The sequence below is a fragment of the Pleurodeles waltl genome, chromosome 4_2 (assembly GCF_031143425.1).
Source record: "Pleurodeles waltl isolate 20211129_DDA chromosome 4_2, aPleWal1.hap1.20221129, whole genome shotgun sequence".
Taxonomy (NCBI): Eukaryota; Metazoa; Chordata; class Amphibia; order Caudata; family Salamandridae; genus Pleurodeles; species Pleurodeles waltl.
In genome coordinates this window covers 976,884,985-976,902,853 of record NC_090443.1, presented here as the reverse complement: position 1 = coordinate 976,902,853, position 17,869 = coordinate 976,884,985, and positions in this window count along the sequence as shown.

The following is a 17,869-nucleotide window of genomic DNA, read 5'->3' as shown; positions in this document are numbered from 1 at the left end:
GGCAGAGCTAAGAACAACTGCCCTCAACATCGGACACCAGTGAGATTGCCTCCGAACTGAGGACCATTATTAACATCATGCCATTTATGGAGTGCAAGTTGGACTCCTACACAGCAACAACAGGTGCCCCACATAGAGATATTGTTACATTGCTGAGAAGACATCAGCCTCTTGTCAGCGCTGTGCTGCCTTCCCTGTTGGCACAGACAAATGATGCTGGGGACAGGTGAGCTACATCTTCGGCCCCTGACGTCTGTGTGCCTCAGATGCCACACACACAAACACCACCAACTGCAGGGGAGGCACAACACCCATCAGAGGAGGAAGATGTGGACTTCTCCAATTCCTATTGGAGAACTACTAGGTAACATTTGTCTGTGCCCCTTGGCCAGTTCCCCAAAGGTCCTCTGTCTACCATCATGCCACCTCATTTGTTACCTAGAAATGCCACTTTTTGGGGCTTATTTACAAGCCCCTTACATCCCCTAGTGTTGCATTAGCATTATTTATTACTACGCTAATGTGGCGTTAAAGGGGCGCCTTCGTCGCGCCATATTTACAAAGTGGAGCAATGCATGCATTGCGCCACTTTGTAACCCCATGTAACCCCATGTGCCACATTATCCCTGTGCCAGGCACAATGCATGCAAGGGGGGGCATTCCCCCATTAGGAGGCCCGTAAAAATGGCACAGTGAAACTTACAAGCTTTCTATGCACCATTTTTAGCGTCATTTATTTAATGCCTGCTTAAAGCAGGCATTAAAATGACGCTCCTATTGTTTTTAATGGCCCTCTCTTTACTTTGCAGGATTAGCGCCATAAATGTTAGCGCTGATCCTGCAAATCACTATGATAGCATTAAACTGTTTGATGCTATTGGCCTAACGACCGCCATGGTGTGTGGTATTGTAAATATGGCCTACTATGGTTTTGTTAGGTGGCAGTAGTGGCACGCAAGAAAAGTAGCGCATCGGGACCAATGCACCATTTTCTTGTGATTATGCCCCTTTGTTTGTGCACCTGTTAATCTTATCCACCTTTGGACTTGTAAAGTGGACTACCTTCTCTAGTGGCAATTTGCATCTACCCCCTAAATTCTCATCACCTCTTCATGCTGCATGACATGACTCACAAATGGTCTCTGTCTGGAGATCTTTAGCTGACTATCAATTTTTGTGTTGTTGCCTCAAAGTTAAACTGCACATGGTGACCAACACACACATGTAAATAAATTCACTCCTATAAACCTGGGTTTTGAATGTCTGTTCCTGATATGACTACTCATACCATGGTAAATGTGTACATACACAACCAACTTTTTAGCAACTCAAGAAGATTGAGCTACAGACACCATCACCTACTCTTGTTGTATAGGCCCATCGTTTACATTCACTGCCACTGCATCATGAGGAATGTCTTGTCTGCCAATTGAAAGTCATGGTGTGAAAATAAGCTTCAGTTACTGGACTCGCACACAGTGAAAAGTCCTGACTAAACACTAAAATGTCTACATGGTTGAAATGAAGCCCGTGAGGCATGTGAGCCAATGAAAATGTTTCACTTGTCCACATATTTCTAGCTTTGTGAACATTACATTAACAAGTATATATGATAACCTCAATGCTTACTCTGAAGATATCCTAAAGATCTTTAAATATGCTTGCACTGATAATATGCAGGTGCTCATGGCCAGACTCCTTCAGAATTAGCATCATACCTATTTTGCACAAGAATGTACAAAGTCAGACTAACACCTTGACTGTTCTCAAAGAGTGGGAGCTAACAAGGCAGAGCTTTGTTTGAGTCCCTAAGTATGATGGGTATTTTAAACAATATAAGATTTGCTAGATGGTCTATTCAGGTCAGTAGCAGAATCTTTCCCGTAGTTCAGATAAGATTAATACATAAATAAATTAGCATTAAAATGAGTAAATAAAGCATGTCATATTACAGTGTGGTAATTAGTGGCAGACCTCAACATTTTGAACAGGTGCAGCACCAAGACTGGAATTGCACAATGCTTGGCTCATGCGCATTCAAACCTTTTCAAATAAGTTGGCACCTCATTACCTCGCTCTAAGGCATAGTGACTGCCCCAAATAACAATGAGTCAGTAGGTAATGGCTACTTCTCAATACATGGAAAACCAAATACTCAAAACAACCAATAGGATTTCCAGTGAGGTCAGCAGGACTTTCAGGATGCTGGAGTGGTGATGGTGTCAGAACTCATATATCCACTCATCACCCACCAATACATTCCTCTCAGTGACTGAAGCACCGTCTCTAGAGATCTGACAGTAATGTACATATCACTTATGGCTTAACTGTACATTTTCTGGGAGCGATGAAAGCATATACTACTCTGCCCTGCAGCACCTGGCACCTGTGGAAAAATGCACACGCTGCCTTCTGTGAGAGAGGGAAGCTTGCTTTGCTACTGCTATTTGTACCAGTTTTTGAGGATGTAAAGCTTGCACTGCTGCTACTTGATTTGTAATTGTCTTGTGAGGGGGAAAGCGTGCACTGCTGTTGCTCTATCTCTGCCTGTCCTCTGAAGGAGGGAAACGTGCCCTGTATCTGGCAATGTTATTTCTGTTCTATGAAGAAGTGGTGTTTTCACTGCTGTGGTCCAACTTAAGAAGCAATAATTAATTTTTAATGCACTTTCATGACATGCCTTTGGAACTATGAACTGCGTCATTTGATGTGAGATAACTATTGTCCTGAGAAAGGCACCAGACCCCATAGAGTACAGGAACACTGAAACATGTTGACAAAAAAGAGAAGTAATTTCCTTTATTCAACTCTCGTCTTCTTAATCTTGTGATAGGGAGACATCAGCCACCAGTAAAAGCAGTTTTATCTCACCCACACACAATTTTGTTTATGAGTCTTTTTATTGCTAATAAAATCAAATAAAAGACATAATACAGTGCAGCTACAAGTCCTAACCAATTTAAATCACTTCCCTCAACCTTTCCTACAACCCCACTCCCACCACCTACCACATAGACAAGTTACTGCACACTAAGGCCCATATTTATACTTTTTGACGTAAAGCTGCGCCGGTGCAGTTTTGCGGCAAAATTTTACCACCGGCTAACGCCATTTCGATGCACCGTGCGGGCGTCAAATTTACACTTTGGCGCACGGCGGCGCAACCAACAGGTGGGAGTCATTTTTTCTTTACGCGCATTGCAGCGTCAAGCCATAAAGGAAAACGACGTTAACGCGCCGTAAATGACTGTGGGTCAATTTACGACAGCGCAACCCGGAAAGCGCCGTTTTTTTTGACGCAATAGCGTCAAAAATACCCGCGAACACTGCCCTTTCAGCAGAGGAGAGCCAAAATGGATCCCAGATGCCACTACAGACCCCAGGAAGATGACAGCAGACCAGGAACCAGCCAGGATGATCTATACAGGAACCAGGACATATATAGAAAAAAAACAAAGTGTCGCTTCAGTGCAGAGGAGCAGGAAATCCTGGTTAAAGATGTGACGGAACACCAGCACCAACTGTTCATCACCTCTAAGTTGCCAATCAGCAGGAGAGAGGCCATATGGCAACAAATTGTTGACAAGATCAACAGTGTGGCTGAAGTACGCAGAACAGTCACCGAGTGTAAGAAACGCTGGCATGACTGCAAACGTAGGACAAAGGAAAAAATGGCCAGGAACAGGAAGGCAGCACTGCAGACTGGAGGGGGGAGTCCAGCACACCAGGAGGCCCTGGACCACATGGAGGAGATGGTCGCAGCGGTCATCCCTGAGGAGATCGTCACAGGGATTCAAGGACAGGACAGCACAGACTACCAACGCACATGCAGGGTAAGTCGCATGGGGAATTATAATGCAATAATGTGGACTGTAAGTAGGGGGGAAATACCACTACACATTGCATGTAAGTCAGCATATATATGGAGTGGCATGGGTAAAGGGGCACGGCAGGGGGGCATGCCCTGCACAGACAGAAGCTGGGGCACGACATTACACAACACCAACAACAGTCCCATGGGGGAATCCTGTCATGACAACAATGGAGCTAAGGGAAAGCCTCGACAGGTGGGAAGGCCACTACGTCAAACTTACATCCTGGCACTCGTCAGCCAAAATATCTCCTACATCAACTAGGTCCCTATCAGTAATCCAGTAGCCAAAACAACAACTGCAATGTAACTGCAACAACAGTTGACACTAACACCTCTGATCTCTGTGCAGCTATAGTAGCCAATGGCAGTAACCTCCCCATGGAACATACATACCTAAATTAGGGGGTGAGGATGACATCTGCAACAGTCTCCAGAAACAAAGGCACCAGTACACTCAAATGTCAATGCCCATAGTTGTCACATACATCAGCCAAAGTAAACTGCAATAGGAGCCACACAGCACTAAGGACACACACATGCTGCATATGTCAGGGTCCTTCACGTGCCTGGCTAACAAGGCAACATCACAAATGTGATACTGCTCAGACAACAACATTGAGGAGGGGACACATGCAACTGGTCACTGAAATACACCAGACCAGAGCGGCCTGGCTCCGGCATGTAGGTACCCCCCATGGTATTCCCTTTGGAGTGAGTGTGACTAAAAGGGAAAACCCCTCCCCGGCATTAGCCAGACCAGAGGCAAATCGCCCCCTACCCCTTGACCTACCCCACCGTGAACTACCCGTTCAGGTAGGCCATTCATTATCCACTTTGAGCACCCCACTTATTGCGTGTGCTCCGACCCTGACGAATGCCCCTGACCTACCAGCACCTAGTGAGGGCAGAAACATGTTGGTCATCCATTTTTTATTTTAGACTCCAGGAGACATTACTCTCCAACGAGCCTTTTCCCCTTGCTTTTAGTCTTACCAGCATGCACCTATATTAAAACTAGCAGCAACTATCAGTGACATGCTTGGTAATTTTATTACTCACCTCAGCTGGATCTAAGTAACTATCCAGTAAGTTTAATTTCAGTACTCCCTCCGGTTCTTTTAACCAAGAGGTTGAGTCCGCCCAAGCAGTATCATCTTGCTTGGGTGGGGCTAGGTGGTCATATGATGAAGCATGACACTATTATGTGTGTGAGACCACCTAGTCCGTAAGGGAGACTCCCCCTTCCCCTGTGGGACTACACACACCCCCCTGTCTGGATATTCTCCAACAATGATTCCCCCGCGTTAGGATCCAAAGCCACCTAACCAACACCGATTTAAGACTGACCCAGTCTTACCTTCGGTTCCCTACTACCCCACACCTTTAGTGATTACACTGAAATACACCTGCACAGTCAGAGGACCAAATAGGACATTGATACTATAAACAGGGCAATCTAATTAAACACACATTACCCAACATCAGCTGGAAACATTAACAATGTCTACATCCATATCACATCGTAACATTGCCATGCATAGGATATGCCACATGTCAATTACAATTAAATCAATGTGAACAATCAGGGATTGGGGCAGGTCCTGAGAGGCAAGTGTGCTGCCAGGGCAATCACAACACCCACAGCCAGTGAAAGGTCTCACCATAAGAATAGATATGCACGGAGGGTCGAGTAGGACAAAAAGATGGCCATTCCCTAATTGGTACAAAGCAACACCTAGAGGCGATTAGGCAGACAAGTCTGTTAACTCTATATCATACATGTGACACACAGGTGGGCAATAGGCCTATAACAATGCCCATATGAAGGACAGCAGATGGCAATACCAAACAAGATCACAAAGTAAATTCATCCAAAGGCTTGCATGTTACGGCAAAATTGTCACAACACAGACACACTAATTGTACCCTGTTTCATTGCAGAGGAACATGGATCTCCTGCTGATATGCCTGTCCCTGATTTCCCTGATGACATGGATGACGAGCCCATAAACATTCCCCAGGAGACCATCCAAAAGGTCCTTGAAACCCTCCAGACCCCACCTTCAGTCACAAGGATGAGCACAGAACAAGCTGCCATCACAGAAGAACCACCAATTGCAAGACCTGCCAGCTCCTACACAGCTGAGGACTCTGACGACACTGGCACCAGCTTTGAAAGAACTGTAGCTGGAGTACAGCGGGAGCTGGCCAAGGAGGTGTGGGTGGGGATGCAAACTATGGCAGCCAGCCTTGAGGGGGTGCGCTCGTGCATGATGTCATCTGCAGATCAGGCAGCAGCTATGCAAGCCCTAACATCCATACTGCAAGGACTACAAGAAACTATCAAGGAATTCACCACTGCAGTAAGGGAGTTGCCACAACACCTCGCACCCCAAACTTTCCACTGCATGCACAAATGCAATCATGACTCCCTCAGGGCTCACCTGGCTGCCTACCAACGTGATGTAGCTGCTATTCTCAAAAACCAGCAGGCCCTCCTTGCTGCAGTACTGCCCTTAAGAACTTCACAGGAAGCAGCCACCGGGATGTCTGACTCCACATCTTCTAACACTGAGGTGTGTGTTGCCCCTTCACAACCAACAACAACAAGGACAAAGCAGGCAACACACACATCAGAAGAAGAAGACATTCACACGGAAGAGTACCCGGAAGCACTAGTCCCTGCACCATGGCCTACTTTGACCAAGGTCCTACGTTTTGGCAATTGCCAGTCTCACTACAACTATACTGAATGACTGTTCTGCTAACCACTGTATGACTTGTCAGCATTGCCAGTGAATGTCTCTCTCCAACTAATCGGCAAATCCTGTCCCTCTGCACTGTCTGTTACATCACCCCAGCATGTCAGGAGCATCATCCACACCCCTTCTGTAGGATCACCATGTAAGAATGCACCAGAACGGACTCAGCAAACATGGACAATGTACATTTTGCACTACAGCACCTATCAATAAATAGCACTTGCACACCTAATATGTCTCTGTGTTATTTGACACATCGACTGTGCAGTAGATAACTCTAAAGTGCCTGTGTGACAACCATGTAGCTTGTCAATACAACTGTCCTGACATGATGTAGTCTGATACATCTGTGCAGTGGCCAGGATTGCATCATAGACTGACTATCCTGAGGAGAATAACTGATGAAGGGACAAACCACACACAATTATGCTGTGTTGGACAGAATAATGCTCCTACTATAGCAATCCAAGTCAACTAATGGTGGCTGATAAATGTAGGCACCATGCAATACTAAAACATGAAATTATGCAGTATAATCTAAGCAAACACAACTAAACACAGCATCAATCACCCTTTCTGAGTATACTTCCATGAAGGGAAGTCATGCTGAATTTTTGCACACATGATCTATGTCAGCAATGAAGACAACAAGATAAGAGTGTTAACAACACCTCATCTACAAAGATGTCCCTGAACATCACACTGCAGTCCGACCTAATAAATGACCCACAATACCAAGTCTGGAAGCACACTTTGTGATGTAGAATACCTACTCATCAACACAAATCCTTGGTGATCCATGTAAACTACTAATGGTGGGTCTATCAAATGGTGGATACCTACCAAGTTAGCACAGGGGTAGCTGCCATTTTAAATCCTCTATTTTCTCTGGTGTGTAGCATAGGACCCAAATGTCATAAAAAAACAATCACCTACACTGATGTCAAGGCCATGATCAAGTAGCAGTTAACACATAATGCAAAGGGTTAACTATATGTTTATTCATATGTATTCACACCAGAGGCAACTAAGGGAAAAGTAATACCTACACTAATCTAACCTGACTACTCCTAACCCACAACTGTCCCTAACTAACCTAAGCTAAACTTACTCTACACATAAAACGAATCGATCTAAACATCAACCCCCCACCCACCATTATGAGACAGGACACATGCAGGACAACACATACTAACCTACACACATACTATACTATCCTAAACAATCATATATATATATATATATATTTTTTTTTATTGTTTTCTTTTTTTTTCTTTTTTTTCTAAACAGACAGGAATCCCAACATTGACCCCCACCCACCCACACAAAAATTACAAATAGAAAGAATAAGGACCCCCCACCCTCCTCCCTAACACTAAATAAGCTAACAACCTATACTAACCTAACACTAATCCCCAAAACCCAACTATCATGACAAAAAGGAAAGAGGAGAGAGGGGAGGGATAAATTTAAAAGAATCAATTAAGTCCTAGAGGTTGGCCCTCCATAGGGTCCGCCTGATGGACCTAACCTGCTTCTTAATGTACGCCACATCCTGGCTCAGCTTGTCCACCGTACGAATGAACTTGTCCATTTTCTTGTCTAAAGCCTGGAATGCTGCAGGGTCAATAGGAGGGGCTGCTGCTGTCTGTGTGCTGGCAGAGGTGCCCGGTGTGGGAGTTGTTGGTAGCCCACTGGACTGTCCTGCAGCTCTGAAATTGCTGGGTCCAGGTCGTGCTGCAGAGGCAGGGTCAACTGTCCCCGCCGTTGCTGGGGCCACTTGGGGAGAACTGGTGGATGTGGTGGTGGTGGCTGTAGTGGGCAATGTTGGGCCACCCTGTGGTGAGGCCCACCATGCTCCGGAGGCCCGATCCGCTTGGTATTTTCGGGCCATCTGTCGGAACCCCGACTGCACCTGCAGGATGTGCCGGTATCTCATTGCCCGCCTTTCAAAATCATGCCTCTGTGCGGCACTCATGTTTGCAGCTGTGAAGCGAAAGGGCAACTATTTACCATAGGAAATGCATTGGGTGGAATAGCACAATGGGTCAATTGGACATTACTTTTACTGTAGTTGTAACAGCTATTTTCACCACATAGATCATTGAAAGTCTCAGAGGAAGTACATGGGAAGCCTGCATACAAAAGGGCATCTCACACCTAGCATATCCATGTCTCTACATGATGGGTGACATCAGCCTAAACGTCTCATCCAAATAATTGGTAATGCAGCTGACATTATGGCTGCACCTCCTCCGCCTACTGCCTTCACTACATATGTCAGTCTATGTGATAACAATCACCACCCTCAATATCTGCCATTTGTAATTGTTTTATGCTAGTATAGAACTCATGTGCCATAACCGAGTGTGTTCACTAGGTTCAAAACAAAGTTGCAAATGGTCACAAGTATGTGTAACATACTGGTTGCTACAGTCCTAGGTACCCTATTCCCAAACACATGGCAGTCTTTGAGGGTGGGGTGGGACGAACAACCAACAATCCCATATTCAATGCACACCCAGGAGTGTCTAGAAAGATCAACAAGTATTTGCCTCCACACACAACACCAGTGAAGGCCTAGCAACAAATTGGAGTCAGCTAAACCTTGTCCTATCCAAGTTCCACACATGTCAAAATGTACTGACTTAGGCCAACATCACATACTACCAGTGAGGCATATTTTACCACACACACAGAGGAGCAAGAACACCCATGATCATGAGAAGAATGTACACCTAGGCCATTGCACTCTAGTGCCACACACTTCTAGTTCAACTTGTGGAAGTACATGCCCCCGGAAGATCCAACCTACAGTGTACTCAGTCCATCGTTAACTAGGGAAGCAGCATATTTCAGACAAGCCTTTTGCAGAAGCTATCTGGGAGAATGTCAGTCTGAAATGCAGACTCAGTCCGAGACAAGTCCCAGAGCAACTCTTACATTAACCAGTGTATTCCACATGACTCACCCCATTCCCCATAGCGGGCCCTACTGGAATGGCCTACAGACCCAAAATCTGAGAAATGGATAAGCATAGGTCTACTCAAACTGAAGTTATATTTGAAATCCCACTAATGGAACAATACTAATGAATGGGCAGCGCATCAAACATTGAATTCTGTTGAACACACAGTAGTCCATCATGCATCACCAGCAAACAATAAAAATAGCACACATGCAACACTCACTGTAGGTGTCGGGGTCCGCAAAAGGAGCCACCTCTCCCACTGTGTACGGTGCAGGTCCACCTGCAAAGCATGGAAGGAAGAATATACTCAGGATCCGTGCACTGACAAACAATTGCAATTACAAAGACAATGTGAGAATATGACATGCGTAATGAAACACTTTCACACATGCTCATACTGCATGGAATAATTCTGAAGCAACATTTACACTGGATGAGTCTCCTGCTACAGATACACACCCTAATACACACATGCAGTGGCCTGGACAGTCATGTGGTGTCAAAGATGCACCTCCATTAGTATGCCCCAACAATATAGGGGTGCATTCATCTCATCATGTGCATCCAAGAGAGACATCCAAAAGCTGGTTACTTGAGGACTACATGACCCCTCAAACTCAAACAGCCTATGCGGTCATTTTCTCCACACACCAACCAGACACACATGTGACATATGTGTGGACAACATAGCTAACTTCAATTGACGTGAAGGCAGCACTCATTTATAGCATCATATTGGGTTTACAAATGTCAGTCTAGCTATGGCGTCTACATATGTAGGTATGATGTTTCAACATCCATTTTTCACTGGCTATTGTGACCTGTAGAGTTCAAATTGAGTCATTAACGTGTTGCTTGTCTGACACAAAGGCAGCACTACATTACATACTGCTACAGGCAACCGGTATGTGTAGAAAACATGAGCTACCTGACTGCTAGCATTTGTCTTCCTTCACATTGTGCAACAATTACCCAGTAGGTTTCCCTAGCATTACACACAGTCAGCTACTTATCTGGCAGATTGGGTAACAATCATCACATGTCGCCACACAGCTTTCAATTGTGCACATGTAATTGATGTGTACCCACCAACATGGCCACCAATCCTGATTCCCAGGTGGTCCAGCAGATCTTGCTCAATGGATATCAGATCAGCCCAGCGGTGCTTAAGTTGATGTTCATTCCTCAGGCTACCATAGAAACAGACCAAGTGATGGCGCACCTTCCTCCACCGGACTTTACGGGCCTCCGTGTGATACCCCTGTATCACACGACCCCCAGCCTCCAGCAGGAGTGGGAGGAAATGGCAAACAAGCCATATAAATCCCCCCAATTCCTCCTCACCCATCCTGGAAAGCCGTGGCCTACCAGACATATTAGCACTGACAAAGTGGAAAAAGTTGCAGAAAAAGGAAAAGGGGGAAATGGGGAAAGGTAGAGTAGTGAAAAACAAAGAAAACTTAAGAAGAAGAGCCCAACTAACCCCTAAATTACGCTACCCACAACAGACTCCCACAGACAATAAAAGAAACACTGGACTTGACAAAATAAAACAATACAGACTCAGACAGTATTCAACAACAAGACAATGATGACAAAAGCACAATTGAGAAGGTACACTGGACACAAAAGCACTAAAACACAGGACAACACTTTCCACACAGCCACACAGTCTAGAATAATCTGAGACTGCAAAGTGAAAGTGAAAGTACACCCACAGTACAGATTCTGTAAACAGGATATCCTATTACATCACATCCTGCATAAAATGGCCGCCGTTTTTTCTCTCTGCTATGCATCATTTTTTCACGCATACAGGTTGTGCGTCATATTTTTTGACGCATAGGAGTGCACATAATGCAGAGTCAAAATGTTTTTCATCATTGTTCCCTTATACTTGTTTGAGGCTTATTTTACAGTTCTAGAGTTGAAAATTAAGCCGCTGGCAAATATGATATCCAAATATGAAAATTTATTTTGACTCTGCATTATCTGCACTCCTGTGTGTCAAAAACTATGACGCACAAGCTGTATGCGTGGAAATATGACGCATTATAGAAAAAAATGGTGGCCATGTAATGCTGGATGGTATATCTATTTTTCATTTTTTTTTTACTCAGCATTATGTGCACTTCTATGCGTCAAAAATTATGACGCACAAGCTGTATGCGTGGAAATATGACGCATTATGACAAATATGTCTTTAATTTGTCAAATTGTGAAAAGAATTTTGTCATGACCAAACGGTGCTAAGTGATACACATCTGGGGTTAGCTATGGCAAATGTCCCTTATAGGATGTATAGAAGGTATTCACAGTGCAATAGTAATGATTGCTCAGAATGGTTATTACTCATAATTGTACACATATGTGGGTAATTGCTGATGGCTAATTTCAAAATATGAATGGGATACCAGGATGTATTCCTTAGCAAAAATGTGTCCACATTTATCACCGTAATCAAATTTATATATAGGCCAAATAGGTAGTGCAATTGTCGCCCACACTTTTTAAGGGGGTAACCATGTCCTAATTACGAGTTTATGTATCTTATATGTGTTTTACTTTTGACATGTAGGCCACACATGCGCCTTATGCATGTGTGTGCTTCACATGTGCATATATAATGTATATTTGGGGGGCGGTAGAGGTGGACTTAGGCCCCCAGCACCCTAGGGTTTGCTCTTCCAGACTTGCTAATTTATCCAAGGGTTTCCCAAATTCAGTAATGCTAAACCTGCAGCAGCAGGCTCATGGAAGCAAATAGGTTATGATTCACTGTTTGCCATTCTGTAATACCATTTGCCCATTTGACGTTTGCCCTATTGATTCTTTGGAGAAATCTGACATACCATTTTGCATTGATATTTGTAGCTAAATCTCAACGTTCCTCATGTGCTGATGACAAATAGGTTGTTGATGTATGTGGCCCTTTAGGCATTACCTGGTTTAGTGGAATGTTTCATTCTTCCTGCTATGTTACAACTGGGACACTACTGTGATCGGCTGCTTGCAAATATTTTGTTGATTGGATGGTACATGTTTATGTGTGTGGTCCAATATTGATCCACTATCAACTGTCAGGGTGTATGTTGTCACTGTAACTTCCAGGTCTCCTCATGAGTTAGTGGCAGCTAATCTTGTTTCAATTGGGCATTGTTTGTAGCACAAATGGAGAGAAGCCATTGAGGACATGGTCACCTACACATGGATGGTCCCACCCTGTCACTGAACACGTGTAATGAGACTTTCGAATGGGCAACCTTGGTGTGCTGAGTGTGAGAATGTCTCAGGTATCTGGATCTGGCATGTGTCATTGCAACATTTCTACTCCAGTTGGCCTCTGTGGATGGTAATGTATCATGAAACATCATAGCCTCTGTGCAGAAGTAAATGACTGGTATTCAACACACGACTCATCTTTATCATTTGAAAAAGTGTTACTCAGCATTTTGAACAGTCAGGGTCCGTATATGTGTAACCTTTTCATGGACATTATCTGAGGTTGCTGGCTTTGATGGAGGCCATTTACACCATCATACACTATGGTCCTGGTCCACTGTCACACTTTGTAGTTTAGGCATTAATGAAGGTCAGACAACGGAAGGGCCAAGATTTGGCTATTCATGGGCACTGTCACAAATCGGATGCAAATGACAGTCAGATGATGCACTACTATGTATTTGAGTATACATTGATGAGGCTAATGACAAATTAGTGTCTGAGGTACAAAAGGTTTTGGACAGCACGTGTGGTCCATAGGTGGACCCCAGGTATCTGTAGAGTGACCCACGGACAGGTGCCAGTCAGGCTGACAGGATGCTGGGTCAATCAGGAGCAAGCTCTTTCAGTAATTACATGATCACGTGTTCTGACTAGGACTGGTCAGAGGGAGCATTAGACAGTTGAGATGTCACACTGTGTATGTCCTGTGTTGCTTTGAAGGTGACACATGAACCCTAATAAAGTTTTCAACTGCAACATTTGTGTCAAAGCTTAATGATGTAATAGCTCACATTCAAACATGTATGCAGTAGGAGGCATCTGCAGGGACGGGCATGTACATTTGGGTGGTGTGCATGGAGGGGATCACAGGTGTGGCCTCCATCTGTGTCTCACTAGTCCTGTCAGATGGGATTTGCTGATAAATAGCCTACAGTACCTTTCACAGAAGAATCAATCTACAGGTGATACCAGGCCTTATAAACTCCAAGGCCGTGTATTATATGAGCTGAGTTCCATGCAGTGAGATGGTAGTATGACAATGGTAGGCATAGTAAAGGGTGTGGCACACTGGATGACTCTTGTGAGTGTGTGTGTGTAGATGAGGGAATCTCAGTGTACACAAATCGGCATTCCAGGGACCTCTTCAGACAGGTGGGGTGTGAGCAGCTGCAAGTGTGTGTAATGTTTTTAGAAAAGGGCTGACATGTAGATGGGATGTGATGTGCTGGATGCTTGTCATAGGTGTAGCACTTGTGCTGTGTATGTTCTGCTTATGTGTAACTCTAGTGACAGATAGTCATTGCAATGATAGTAAGTAGTTGGAATTACTGTTGGCAAGAGTCTAGTACTACATTCCTGTTCCTGAAGCATTAGCATGTGAACTGCCTGATGTATGAGGCCTGTTTTCCCCTAGTTGAGTGATGGTGTTTTAGTTGTGTGCCATCTGCTACGATGATCCATGTTTACTACATGTATGTGAGTCATATGTGTGGTCCTCAGCTATTGCCCTTCAAAGGTGAACTGTACAGGATGTCTGTCATTTACATGGTGTGTGTATTTGACCATTGTATGGTGGCCATTACATTTGTGGTGTATTTTTTAATGTCATGATTGTTATATCATTATTGCTCAATGAGACGACATTCTTCTTCAGCAATTTCAAACTAAAGGTGGGCAGAAATGAATAGGCCAAACCATGATGTGGTGTTTGTTATCTGTGTTTATTTACAATTGTGCATTAAGTGGTGATAGTAAAAGTTAAGAAAATAAATTATTTACATTGTGTTGGCGCCTACGCACTCCAGCAGCCGTGTTTGGTTGTTCCCCCTCCTGTTGCAGGCCAGCATCCTCCTCTTCGTCGTCTTCAGGCATGTATGGGTCTGGTTCCAGGAGGGGAATGTTCCTTTTTACACAAATGTTGTGCAATATGGCACAAGTGAGTATGATCCTACAGACCATCTCTGGGGAATATAGTAGGCTACCGCCAGTGATGTCAAGGCAGCGGAACCTTGGCTTTAGGATCCCAAAGGTGCGCTCGACAATGCTGCGTGTCCTCTTATGGGCGTCATTGTATGCCCGCTCTGCAGCAGTAGTCGGGTTCCCAAATGGTGTCATTAGCCACGGCTGGATGCCATACCCCTGATCAGCTGAAAGAAAAACACAGAATGGGATCATGTAGATGTAGCTGGCACTATTGAAAAGACCTTTAATGGCAGTAGTTGTCTTGTGTTGTCTGTGACTCTTTTGTGTACTAATGTAACAACCTATACTTGTAGGCTATACCTTCTGCATTGTGTTTTTCCTTGGCTGAGCAAGTGTTTGTCTGCTAACCGTTTGTCAGCAGTATGTTTTGGGACTTGCAATAGAGTGTGTCCTCCCTAGCATTGTGACTTGTGATACAGGTGTCCGTGTGTCTTCACTGGGGGTGAGATGATAGTTCCATGCAGAGTTAAAATTGAAAGTGTTTTTAACACGTTCATATCAAAGTACCCTGGACATCCTATCCCTTGAAACCTATGCAATGTATTAATGTAAAGGTTATTGTGACACTTACAATTTGCAAGGTGACATTTAGGCAACCACACTCATTAATGTCTTCACATTAAGCTGTACAGTAAATTACAATGTGTGACAGGTTCAATGGTGAGTTAAGAAACATGGCTAGTGATGTGGGGACCTCAGTGTGTTCCTGTCTAGGTGTTGCTGTTGTGGTGTATGTGTTGTGTGTCCTAGAGGGTTGCTGTGCAGTGTGAATATGAGTAGGTTTCTGTACTTACCAACAAGTAGTCCATTGCCATACCGTCCATCCTGGAAGTGTTGGTTGATGGTGCTGTGACGGAAGATGAATGAGTCATGTACACTCCCAGGATATTTAGCCACGATGTTGGTGATCAATCCCTGGTGATCGACTATGGCCTGCACGTTGATTGAATGTGTGTGCTTCCTGTTTCGGTAGAGGTGTTCTGTTGCAGCAGGTGGCACAAGGCGTACGTGTGTGCAGTCGATTGCACCAAGGACGTGTGGGAAGCCACTGATGGCGTAGAACCCCTGTTTAGTTTCCTGCTGCTTCTGCAGTGTGTTAGGTAAGCAGATGTGGAGGGGTGTCAGGCGAATGATGGCATCCAGTACTTTTGGCAGAAATGCGGAGAATGATGGTTGTGATATTCCGCCAACCAGGGCACCAGTTGTTTGAAAAGAGCCACTTGCCAGCAGGTGAAGTACGGCAAGCAGCTTTGTTTCTGTTGGGATAGTGCCGGGTGTCACCAAAGTGGGGGCCAACTGCTGTTCAATGTTTCGCAGCAGCTGCTGAATGGCCTGCCAGTTCAACCGGTACCTCTGGATGATGTTGTGTTCCCTGAGGCCATGCAGGGTTGTTCTTGGGCGGAATATCCTCTCCTGCCTTCTGCGCTGCCTTTGGGGTCCCTGCTGTTGTTGTTGTAGCTGCTGTTGTTGCTGCAGGGCTCTGCGTCTACGTGCACGCTGGATAAAAATCACCTCCATGTCTCCCTGTTGCTGCTCTGCTGCTCTGTTGTTTGTTCTGTGTGTTCTGATTAAATACAGGTGTGTTTGCCCCATTTTAATGCCTGCCCTGACCCAGGTGTTAAATTTTGCCGCACATCGGGCTTTGCGTCATTTTTTTGCTCCGCCTCCCGGCATAGAGTCATTTTTGCCCAGAAGCAGAAATACGACGCACGGCCGTGTGCGTCGTTTTTGGGACGGGAACGCCTACCCTGCATATCATTAACGCAGGGCGGGTTGCTGCATCAAGAAAATGACGCACACGGCGAATTTTTGTCATCCGCGGGCTCGGGCGTCAGGGTTTAAATATGGGGCAACGTTTGCGCTGATTGTGCGTCAAATTTTTTGACGCACAATCGGCGCAAACGGAGTATAAATATGCCCCTCAGTGTTACAAAAAATAAAGGTATGTATTTGGGTGACACAGTACCCAAAATATCTTAGAGACAATACTCCTTCTGGAGGTAAGCATTATACACAATATATACACTAGACACCAAAATTAGACAAGTAAATAGTCATAGAACAATGCAAACAGTAGGAAATCCTATAGAATGCAATGGGAGAAAATAGGTCTAGGGGCAACACAAACCATATACTAAAGAAATGGAATGTGAATCATGAATTCCCCCCTAGACAAGTCTAGTGTGTGCAGAAGCGCTGGGAGAGTAAGAATACAGGAAAGGTAAGTAAATTACCCCACCCCAGAGCCCAGAAAAGCAGGAGTAAAGTACTGCAAGTTTCCTTAGGACACCCTACACCTCGTTTTTGGGATTTTGCAGCAGCCAACCAAGTCTGCAAAGAACAACTGCTGGATTATTGGACCTGAAGACCTGCAAAGGAAGGGGACCAAGTCCAGAAGTCGAAAGAAGTTCCAGGAAGGACAGGAGCCCCTGCCAACCCAGAAGAGGGTGCAAAAGAAGACTCCCCAGTTAGTCGAAGACCTCAGAAATGCACCCTAGGAAGATGCCAGCAGGTTCCTGCATGATGCAAAAGATGTCCCACAGTGTGAAGATCGTTGTAGATGAGATTTCGTGTTGGAAGGCACCAACAAGCCTTGGCTACGACAAAAGTAAGTTTTGCAACAAAATGGCGCTGCATGGACCCAGGAGGGACCTGGGGGCCTCAACTCTGTGTGAGGAGGAAAATGGGGCTCTCAGCACTTTAGAGAGCACTCAGGATGCCAGACAGCACCCCCGGAAATCACAGGATCCAGGGACAAAGGAGATGCAAAACACAGTTGATGAAGCACAACAAAAGAAGGTCCCACGCCACCGGAGAACAACTCAGCTAGTTGAGCGTCGCAGGATGGAGTGTTAGGGACCTGGGCCAGGCTGTGCATGAAGGAATTTTGCAAATAGTGCACAGAGGCCTCAGGAGGTGAAGAAGACGCAGTACACAGGGGTACCGTCGCTCTCAGGGAAGGCAAAGTCTTACCTCCATCAAATTGATTCAGCAGGACCTCAGGATAGTCTATGTCGATGATTTCCACCCTCTGTGTATTTAGGAGCACGCTCA